We start from the raw sequence: 10956 nt of genomic DNA on the forward strand, positions 1-10956 counted from the left end.
TCCTGAACACTGCCAGGGATGGAACATTCACAACCTCCTTGGGCAACCTATTCCAGTGCCTCACCACCCTAACAGGAAAGAATTTCCTCCTTATATCAAATCTAAACTTCCCCTGTTTAAGTTTTAACCCATTACCCCTTGTCCTATCACTACAGTCCCCAATGAAGAGCCCCTCTCCAGCATCCCTGTAGGTCCCCATCAGATACTGGAAGGTTGCTATGAGCTCTCCACACAACCTTCTCTTCTCTAACATGAACAGCCCCAACTTTCTCATCCTATCTACATATGGGAAGTGCTCCAGTCCCCTGATCATCCCTGTGGCACTCCTCTGGAGCTGTTCCAACAGTTCCATGTCCTTTTTATGATGAGAACACCAGAACGGCACACAATACTCAAGTGAGGTCTCACAAGAGCAGAGTAGAGGGGCAGGATCACTTCCTTCTACCTGCTGGTCATGCTTCTTTTGATGCAGCCCAGGATACGGTTGGCTTTCTGGGCTGCAAGTGCACACTTCCGGCTCATATTCATTTTCTCATCAACCAGCAACCCCAAGTCCTTCTCCGCACGGCTGCTCTGAATCTTGAATCTGTTAACCATCTCCCCACTTTTTGATTTAGAATACTTTTTACTGCATGTGGGGTGTGTACTATCAATGATCTTCCAAAAGTCAGTTTCTGGCTTTCTTCGACCAAAATGGAACACTGCCAGGGATGGAGCATTCACAACCTCCCTGGACAACCTATTCCAGTGCCTCACCACCGCAACAGAAAAGAATTTCCTCCTTACATCCAATCTAAACTTCCCCTGTTTAAGTTTTAACCCATTACCCCTTGTCCTATCACTACAGTCCCTAATGAACAAACCCTCCCCAGCATCCTTATAGGCCCCCTTCAGATACAGGAATGTTGCTTTGAGGTCGAACGCTTTACACAAGTCCAGGTAGATGACATCAACTGCTCTACCCCTGTCCATCAGTTCTGTAGCCCAATTATATAAGGCCACCAAATTGGTCAGGCAGGATTTCCCCTTAGTGAAGCCATGCTGGCTGTCACCAAGCACCTTGTTGATTTTCATGTGCCTTAGCATGCCTTCCAGAAGAATCTGCTCCAAGATTTTGCCAGGCACAGAGGTGAGACTGACTGGTCTGTAATTCCCCTGGTCATTCATTTTCCCCTTCTTGAAAATGGGGGTTATATTTCCCTTTTTCCAGTCTTTGGGAACTTCACCTGACTGGCGTGGTTTTTCAAATATGATGGCCAGCGGCTTAGCAACGTCATTTGCCAGCTCCTTCAGGACCCGCGGATGGATTTCATCAGGACCCATGGACTTGTGCACGTTCAAATTTTTAAGATGGTCTCAAACCAGTTCCTCTCCTACAGTGGGCCCAAGGTCTTCATTCTCACAGTCCCTACATCTGCCTTCCAAGACTTGAATGGTGCTGTCAGAGCCTTTGCCAGTGAAGACCGAGGTAAAGAAGTCATTCGGAACCTCAGCCTTCTCCAAATCCTGTGTAGCTAGCTCTTCCAAAAGCTTCCTGAGGGAGCCTACGTTGTCCCTAGTCTGTTTTTTATTTGCTCTATACTTGTAGAATCCCTTCCTGTTATCCTTAATATCCCTAGCCAAGTTTAATTATAACTGGGCCTTAGCTTTCCTAACATGGTCCCTAGCTTCCCAGACAACATCCCTGTACTCTTCCCAGGCTGCCTGTCCTTTCTTCCATGTTTATAAGCCTCTTTTTTCCCCTCAAATTTTCCTCAGCAGCTCCTTATTCATCCAAGGAGGTCTCCTAGCCCTCCTGCTGCACTTCCTTCTAGTTGGGATGCAAAACTCCTGAGCTTGTAGCAGGTGATCCTTGAATACCAACCAAGAGTCTTGGGCCCCCTGCCCTCTAGGGCTATAGCCCATGGAACCTTACCAAGCAGAATCCTGAAGATGGCAAAGTCTGCTTGCTTGAAGTCCAGGGCAGTGAGCTTACTGCACACTCTTCTCACTGTCCTGAGGATCTCAAATTCGACCGTCTCCTGATCGCTGCATCCAAGGCTACCCTGGAGTGCCACATTTCCAACGAGCCCTTCCCTGTTGGTGAGCAAAGGTCAAGCATGGCACCTCTCCTTGTCGGCTCCTCTATTACTTGCAGAAGGAAGTTGTCTTCCACACAATCGAGGAACCTCCTGGATTGTTTGTGCCGGGCCATACCGTCATTCCAACAGATGTCAGGGTGGTTGAAGTCACCCATGAGAATGAGGGCCTGTGAATGTGAGGCTTTTCCTATCTGCCTATAGAGTGCTTCATCCGCAGGTCCTCCCTGATCAGGCAGTCTGTAACAGATCCCCACAGTAATGTCTCCCATCGCCGTTTTCTCTTTAACCCTGACCCACAAACTCTCTGTTAATTGCTTACCTGTTCCCAGACAGAGTTCCATACTCTCCAGCCTATCCCTAACATAAAGGGCAACTCCCCCCTCCCTGCCTGCCAGGCCTGTCTTTTGCTCAGGAACCAGGATATACTTGGAGGGTAATGAGGGAAGATGGGAAAGTCCAATGTGTACCTCAAGGGGATTTGATTTTAGGGGAAAACAACCATTGAACTCAATTGTATGCTGGTGCCTGCTATGTAGCACTTTTATAGCCCACCAACTAGATGCCTTCAGGTCACCAGCAACTGGCCCTGACTTCCCTCCGACCATCATCACAACAAAGAAACAACTTTGATGAAATCAGATGCACACAGTGACTAGATGAGCTGCGTGGTGTCATCACCAGGCAACAATCCATCACTGCACACAGCCTCTCCTGCTCTGAAAGACTGTTACAAGAGATGGAGCCTGACATCATGGAGCGAATGAGCTCAGCAGCTTTATAGGGATTGGTCCATGCACTAAGAAATTATCTCACTCCCTCTTTGTGTTTGTGTGGATGTGTATGTGTGTATATATATATATATATATGAGACAAGAGTGATGGTATGTTGAAAAATGTGAGAGGTGAGCATGATGTGAATGGTATGGAATAAGGGGTGGATACTATCCTGGGTTCAGCAGTAGCAGTCATTTTTCTCCTTAGTAGCTGGTACAGTGCTGTGGTTTTGACTTTCAGCCTGGGAACAACACTGATAACACCTATGTTTCTTGTTGTTGCTCAGTAACGTTTACTCTGACAAAGGACTTTGTCAGTCTCACGCTCTACCAGGGAGAAGAGGAAGCTTGGAGGAAGCAGAGACAGGACACCTGACCCAAACTAGCCAAAGAGGTATTCCATACCACAGCACATCATGACCAGTATATAAATTGGGGGCAGTTACCTGGAAGGGCTAGATCGCTGCTTGTGTCGGGCTGTGTATCAGTCGGCGTGTGGTGAGCTGTTGTATTCTCTTCTTTTGTTATTTCCCTTGTCATCATTATTATTGGTCGTGTTTAAAGCCCTTCCCAAATCTTCACTCGCAAAGCCAAGCCATCAATCAATTATTATTGGTGGTAGCAGTCGTGATTTTTGTTATACCTTAGTTACTGGACTGTTCTTATCTCAACCCGTGGGAATTACATTCTTTCGATTCTCTTCCCCCTCCCTGTGGGAGCACGGGGAAGAAGAAGGTGGGGGGGGGGGAAATGTGCGAGCGTATGTGTGGTTCTGAGTTGCCAGCTGAGCTTAAACCACTACAAAGCCACACGACCAACTGAAGTGTATATATACCAATGCACAAAGCCTAGTAAACAAACAGGAGGAACTGGAGCTCCATGCCCAGTCAGAAAGCTACGGTATCATAGGAATAACTGAGACATGGTGGGACAAGTCACATGACTGAAGGATCGTGATGGATGGCTATAGGCTTTTTCCTAAAGACAGGCAGGTAAGAAGAGGAGTCATCACAGTCTATGTTAAGGAGAACCTTGAATGTATATAAGTCAACGTCTGTGATTGTGGAAGCCCTATCAACCCCCTTGGCTTAACTACGAGCTTCTGAGTCTGTTCAAAACTAAAAGAGAAGCATACCAGAGATGGAAAAGTGGACAAATTCCTATTGAAAACTACAAGGGAATTGCCAGGGTGTGCAGAGATGCAGTTAGAAAAGCACAAGCTCAGCTCCAATTGAAACTGACCAGAGATGTCAAAACCTGCAACAAAGGGTTCTTCAGGTGCATAAACAAGCAGAAACAAAAGGAAAATATCAACCTGCTGTTAAACGGGAGGCAGGAATTAGTCACCAACAACACTGAAAAGGCAGGGGTTCTCAACACTTTCTTCACCTTTGTCTTTACCAGAACTGTTAGCCCCAAAGTCTTCAGTTCCAAAATCCAGGTTGACACAGGCACGGATCCACTGTCAGGGAAGGAAGAGTTGCTACATGAACTACAGGAGCTTGACCTCTATAAATTGATGGGGCCTGACAATACCCACCTGAGAGTGTTAAGAGAGCTGTCTGACATCCTTGCAAGGTGGCTGTGAGAGACTGAACTGAAATCAGACTCCACCATTCATTGTCTCAAAGACTGGTATGAGAAGCTGAGGTCCACTATCTGGAAGATGGGTATGAGGAGCTGAGATGGGACTCCACTGCCCACTGTCTGAGAGATGGGTGGGAGGAGTAGACATAAGATACCACCTTCCATTGTCTGAGAGATGGGTGGAAGGAGCAGAGATTAGACTCCGCAGTCTGCTGGCAGACATGTGCAGTTGAAGAGCTGGCTGCATGTGCTCCACCTGGAATGTGAGGTACATGACATTAAGAACAGAGGTGCTCCCCCAACACATAATAAAAAGGGAAAAAGTTAATTGCTGTGGTGGCCACCCACCTCTGATGACAACTACAGACCCTGGAGGGCTTCCACCACTGAAGACAATGACTATGAACCCTTGGGAGGCCGCTGGATCCATGGTGGTGACTATCTCTCTCTGCGCTCCAAACACTTGCTTAATTTCTATCTTTTTTTCTGACATGTCCTATTGCTATCTTTTCTATAATAATCAGCTTTTTATAATAAACAAACTGACCAATTGCGGTACTTGACCTCATTTGCATCTTAATTTCACTCTGGGAATCACAAACAAAATACTTCCAACATTGGGTTTTTCTCCAGTTGGACACTGACAGTCACTTTCCACAATCTTTGAGAATCTGTGGAGATCAGGGGACATCCCAGAAGACTGGAAGAAGGCAAACATCACCCCTAGCTACAAGAAGGGCTTAAAGGAGGATCCTGGAAATTATAGGTCCATCAGCATTACTTCAGTCACCAGGAAACTTAAGGAGCAAACCCTCCTGGGGGCTATCACAAGTCAAGTGAAGCACATGATCGGGAAAAACCAGCATGGATTCACTAAGGTCAAATTATGCTTGACAAACCTGATTGCCTTCTAAGACAAAGTAACCTGCTCAGTTGGTGTGGAGTGAGTGGTAGACATTGTCTACCTGGATTTCTCCAAGGCTTTCAATATGGTTTCCCACAGCCTCTTCCTGGATAAACCATCATGTTATGGTCTTGCCAAGTGGTGGTGAATAGTTCATTTTCAAATTGACAACCTGTCAAAAATACGGGTTGCACAATCCAAGACTGTTGGCAAACACAATCTAAGAGTGCAGCAAAGGCTGGGATCTGCTTGGCTGGGGAGCAGCTCTGTGGAAAAGGGAATTGGGGGTCCTGGTGGACAAGCAGCTCAATATGAGTGAACAGTGTGCCACTGCAGCAAAGAAAGCCAAGAGGATGCTGGGTTACATCAACAAGGGCATCACCAGCCAGAGAGAAAGACAGCATTATCCCACTCTACTTGGTGCCTGTCAGGCCACACCTAGAATACCGTGTTCAGTTTTAGTCCCCACTACACAAAAGAGATGTGGACAGGCTGGAGAGGGTCCAGAGAAGGACCACAAGGATTATCAAAGGCCTGCAAAGCCTGCTTTTTGAGGAAAGACTGAGAGATCTGGGTTTGTTCAGCCTAGAGAAAAGAAAGCTCAGGGGAGACTTTATCAGCATGTTCCAATATTTAAAGGGCACCTACAAAGAAAACAGAGACTCCCTTACTCCCTTTTTACAAGGATTCACATGGAACAGAGGAGGGGTAATAGGTGGAAGTTACTCCCAGGGAGATTCCAATTTGACATGAGTGGAAAATTTTTCGCAAAGAGAACAATCATACATTGGAATAATCTCCCCAGAGATGTGGTAGACTCCTCAACGTTGGACACACTTAAGACCGGGCTGAACAGGGTGCAGGGGCATCTAGTCTAGGTCATGCTTTAGCAAGAAAGGTTGGACTAAATGATCTCTGAGGTCCCTTCCAACCTGGTATTCTATGAACTCATTCCCTAACAAAGCTATTTGAAGACTGCAGCAGTTCAAAGCAAACATCTTTGTGTCAATACCACAAAAAAATCTCTTGCCTAACAGGACTACCTACCTATTAAAAAAGAAGTTGAATGGAAACTTTCAGCCTAAGAATTATTTCACAATTATGTTTAAAATTCTAATATGTAGCTACAATAAGAAACAGGTCAGCATCAGCCAGCCTAACAACTTGCATGATCTACTTCTGAGATAAAGCAATGCTTGACTTGCTTTTGAAGTAATACTTGTAAAAAAGCAGCAACAACAAAGACAACAGACATACTGAACTTTCTAAAAAACATTGCAAGGAAGTGTCCAAAAGAAAGAAGCGTTATCTAAAGAGGAAACTAAAAACCTACTTTTTTCATCACCCCAAACCCTGCAGCATTCTAGCCACATCTCTTAAGCAGTGCCCACAATAAAAATTAGGGTATTGAAAATTAAGTATTTTGAAAATTATGTGTCCTGGGTTCAGCTGTAAGTTATTTTTCTCCTTCATAGCTAGTGCAGTGCTGTGGTTTTGACTTTAGTCTGAGAACAGCACTGATAGCACATCAGTGTTTTATTTATTGCTAAGTAATGCTTACCCCAATCAAGGACTTTTCAGTCTCATGCTCTGCCAGTGAGGGGGACAGGAAGCTGGGAGGAAGCAGACAGGACACATGACCCAAACTAGCCAAAGGGGTATTCCATACCACAGCATGTCATGCCCAATATATAAACTGGGGGGAATTACCTTGGAAGGCCCAGACAGTTTACTGCTTGGGTCGGGCTGGGTATCGGTTGGCGGGTGGTGATCAGTTGTATTGTGCATCACTTGTGTTTATTGTTTTCCTTTTCCCCTTTTAGTTTCATATTCTCTCCCTCCCCTTGTTATTTCCCTTATCATCATCATCATTATTATTATTATTGGTGGTAGTAGTAGTTTTGTTTATACCTTAGTTACTGGACTGTTCTTATCTCAACTCATGGGATTTCCATTCTTTCGATTCTCCTCCCCATCCCCTCTGGAAGTGTGGGGGGGAAGAACTGGGGGGAGTAAGCAAGCATCTGTGTGGTTCCAAGTTACCAGCTGGTCTTAAACCACAACATTATGGCTTTCTGAAAAACTACTATAGTAAGCTACCTTAGTAATAGTTTTCCTTTACAACTTCTTTTCAACACAGCTACTAGCAGTTTGCTACACCACATCAATTTACAACCAGAAAGCGTCCCTTCCTTGCAATTTGCTTTTGCAGATGTAACTTCACTGGAATATATATGTACTTGGCTTTTTATTTTTGCTTCACTTATCTAGTGCTGTCCTAGTCAAAATTTAACAGTCATTACTTTTCATTATTACCTAAGCAGGGCCCAGATACACCCTGCCTCAGGATTTAATTGTAGCCAGCTTTTTTTGCTACAGTACTTCAGCTAATGTATTCATCAAACAGTAACAGAACTCTCCTCCTCCAGCCTCCCCACATTTTACTGCAAACACAAATCTCCTGGCAAGCTAAGGGGTAAAGACCAGTAATAGAGAGCAGCCTTCCTTCTCCCTAACACAAACACATTAAACAACCCTGAGTTATTAAAAGTGAACATTAGTCTCTAATCTCTGTCATGGGATTAGCTGTGACACTCTAGCACATGAGCAGTAATACAGGTTGAACCCTAGTAATCCAGATGCTAACTGCTAACCCTAGGAAGAAGGGTGGAATTATTTAAGAAAAGGTACACAGTTATACGCATGCATGTGTTTAAAAGAAAACTTCCATCTATCATCTCCTTGCAAATATAGGGGGAACTATGGAAGAAAATTTCAAAATTTCACTTTAAATGCTCCTACATTTAGTCTGAATTTTAGCAATTTTCACATTATTTGAAAACTGGTACAAAGCAGCAGTATGAGCTATCACAGCTGAAGCCAAACACCATGAAAACAGTCTTGGTCTTCAAACAGTATATTTGCCTGCTGGTGAATGATGCTCCACAAGAATAATTTATTTTGACATTACTATTAATGCTCTTTCCAACCTTCCCCCAACACAGCACCCCCTAAGTGGTGCCTGTGCAGTCTGTACAAGGAACAGGTTCAGCTTTTGAAAGACATCCTACCAACTTACAGACCCAACAAAGCAGCGTAACAAGCAAGCACAATTGAACTAAATATTTCTTCAAACTGCTGTCCTGAAACTAAAGTATAAAACGGTGTAAATCAATACAGAATTTAGGAAAACTAACTAAATTTCAAATTTAAAAGCGTCTTGGTGGTTGTTTTCAATTTTAGTACACGCACACATATTCCACATTGCATGACAGACTGCAGTTGCTTTTCCAAGTGTTTAAAATGCTATGTAGTTTAATACCTTTTACCCTTTCTTCAAGGAGAATTATTGACATAAATAAAACCCCAAACCCCCTCCAACCCCACATAAGACACCACTGCAGAACTCATTACACTGCAACATCTACCAGCAGCACTTTAAGTTCAGAGAACTTGTTTGTCATAGTTTTAAAAAAACTAATTTAGTTTTTGAAGATTGTAGGAAAAGTCATAAAAGATACAGAAGTCTCATACACATTTCTAGCAGCTCAGTTGACATTTTTCTAATCTGCTAAAATAAATACTGTAACAGCTATTATAGGGCAAAACCAATCATAATCAGCTTGAGAAAAGTTCATATTCTTTTGAGAAACTGAAAGACAAGCAATCTCTCACCCCAACAACCTCTATCGGAAGCATACCAGAAGTGGTTTAACCTTTCTTGAAGTTGAAAAGGAAAGGAGATACAGTTTAAGACAACATGTACATTTTCTAGAAATAATCATTGCAACCTATCATTGATAACAAAACTAGAAGTGAGAGCATTTCAGACTACACCAAAATCTGACTTTTAAAATAGTTTTTCTATTAGGGGAAAGAGAAAAAACACATGCACCCCAAAATACAACATATTTTCATGAAACTAAGACTGTTTTCTTTCATTCTTTTATTAAAAGCAGCAGAACATAAGTTCTATAATAAAAGCATATAAAATGTAAATTCATGGGCATATCTGTGAGATAGTCATGTTTTCTTTTCCTTCTTTGCCTATGGGCATATTTGATTTTCCCTGCATTATCTGTGTTGTCGTATACAAGCAATTCCTCCTCTAGATAAAGAGCACTAACTATTATCTGATGCTGTTCAGCTAGAGTTCATAATTTGTCTAAGTTTTCTCACAATGAGAAATGCCTTTTAACAAAAAATGGTACCACTGACCTCTACAAGATTAATCATTTGAACTGGCACTACTAATTACTGAGATTGTGGTATTGTATCTCTAGTGTTAGGATGCAAGGAACATTAAAGCTCAAATATTTCTTCAACCAAAGACTCAGAATGCTGTCATAATTACCTGTTACCTAATGCTGTTACATAAGTACCATCTCAGGAGCAGCAATTTTGATCTTCTCCTCTTACATAAGAGGGCAGGCAAAGCACTTGCTTTATTGCCCCTTTCTCTTCCTGTACAGTCCAGTGTCAGTACCTTTTCTTTAAATGCTTTTATTTGTAGAGTTCAGAAAAAGGTAAAAAGAAGACACCATACTCATCTTGTTGTGGTGTCGTGGTTTAAACCCAGCCAAACAGCTTTCACTCACTCCCCCCCCACTTCTTGCCCTCCCCCTACTCTCGGAGGGATGGAGAGGAGAATCAGAAAGAATGCAACTCCCACGGGTTGAGATAAGAACAGTTTAGTAACTAAGGTATAACACAAATCACTACTGCTACCACCAGGAATAGTAATGATAAAGGAAATAACAAGGGAAGAGAATACAACACCTCCACCCAATCACCAGGCGACCGATAACTTGCCCCCCCCAGCCCGACCAAGCACCGACCGATACCTCCTCCAACCCTGCAGTCCCCCTTGCCCTTCCGGGTCACTCCCCAGTTACATCCTGGGCATGACGTGCTGTGGTATGGAATACCTCTTTGGTCAGTTTGGGTCAGGTGTCCTGTCTCTGCTTCCTCCCAGCTTCCCTCCTCCCGGGCAGAGCATGAGGCCCACAGAGTCCTTGGCCAAACCAAAACATCATTTTTATCAGCTTTGTTCCCAGCCCGAAAGTCAAAACACAGCACTGCACCAGCTACCAGGAAAGAGAAAAATGACTGCTGCTGCTAAACCCAGGACATGTGGACACCTGAAGCAGCCTAAAAGAGAGGGTTTGGGTACAACACAACCAGCCTTTTTTCACCTCTTTCAAAAAAGCCTGCTTGAAACTGAAAGGCAGGAGGCAATCTTCAGACACTTAAGTCTAAATTAGAACCTTTCTGTCTTTCCCTCATCCTTTCAGAATATACTCAAGACTGGTAGAAAACCCATACATACTGTACATATAATGAAACAGACACTGTATAAAACTTAATTTTCAGTGAACTATTCACCTGCATTTGTCCATTTACCCTATCCCACCTTGTCACATTATGTCCTCCTTTTACTCTACTCTTGCATTGCTGTCTTCAACCAACCAACTCTATCCTGTGGTGTAATTTCCTCCAAACATCAAAAGAAATTATTAACACTATCAAGATTAGAATTGGAAGAACTCTAGATTTAAAACAACAGATAAAAACAAATCAAGCTACAGAATAAGGATGCTGTTATTATGAT

Source organism: Neopsephotus bourkii, unplaced genomic scaffold (genome assembly GCF_033783945.1).
Source record: "Neopsephotus bourkii isolate Nb327-2 ecotype Australia unplaced genomic scaffold, CSIRO-AGI_Nbou_v1 NB_1105, whole genome shotgun sequence".
NCBI lineage: Eukaryota > Metazoa > Chordata > Aves > Psittaciformes > Psittacidae > Neopsephotus > Neopsephotus bourkii.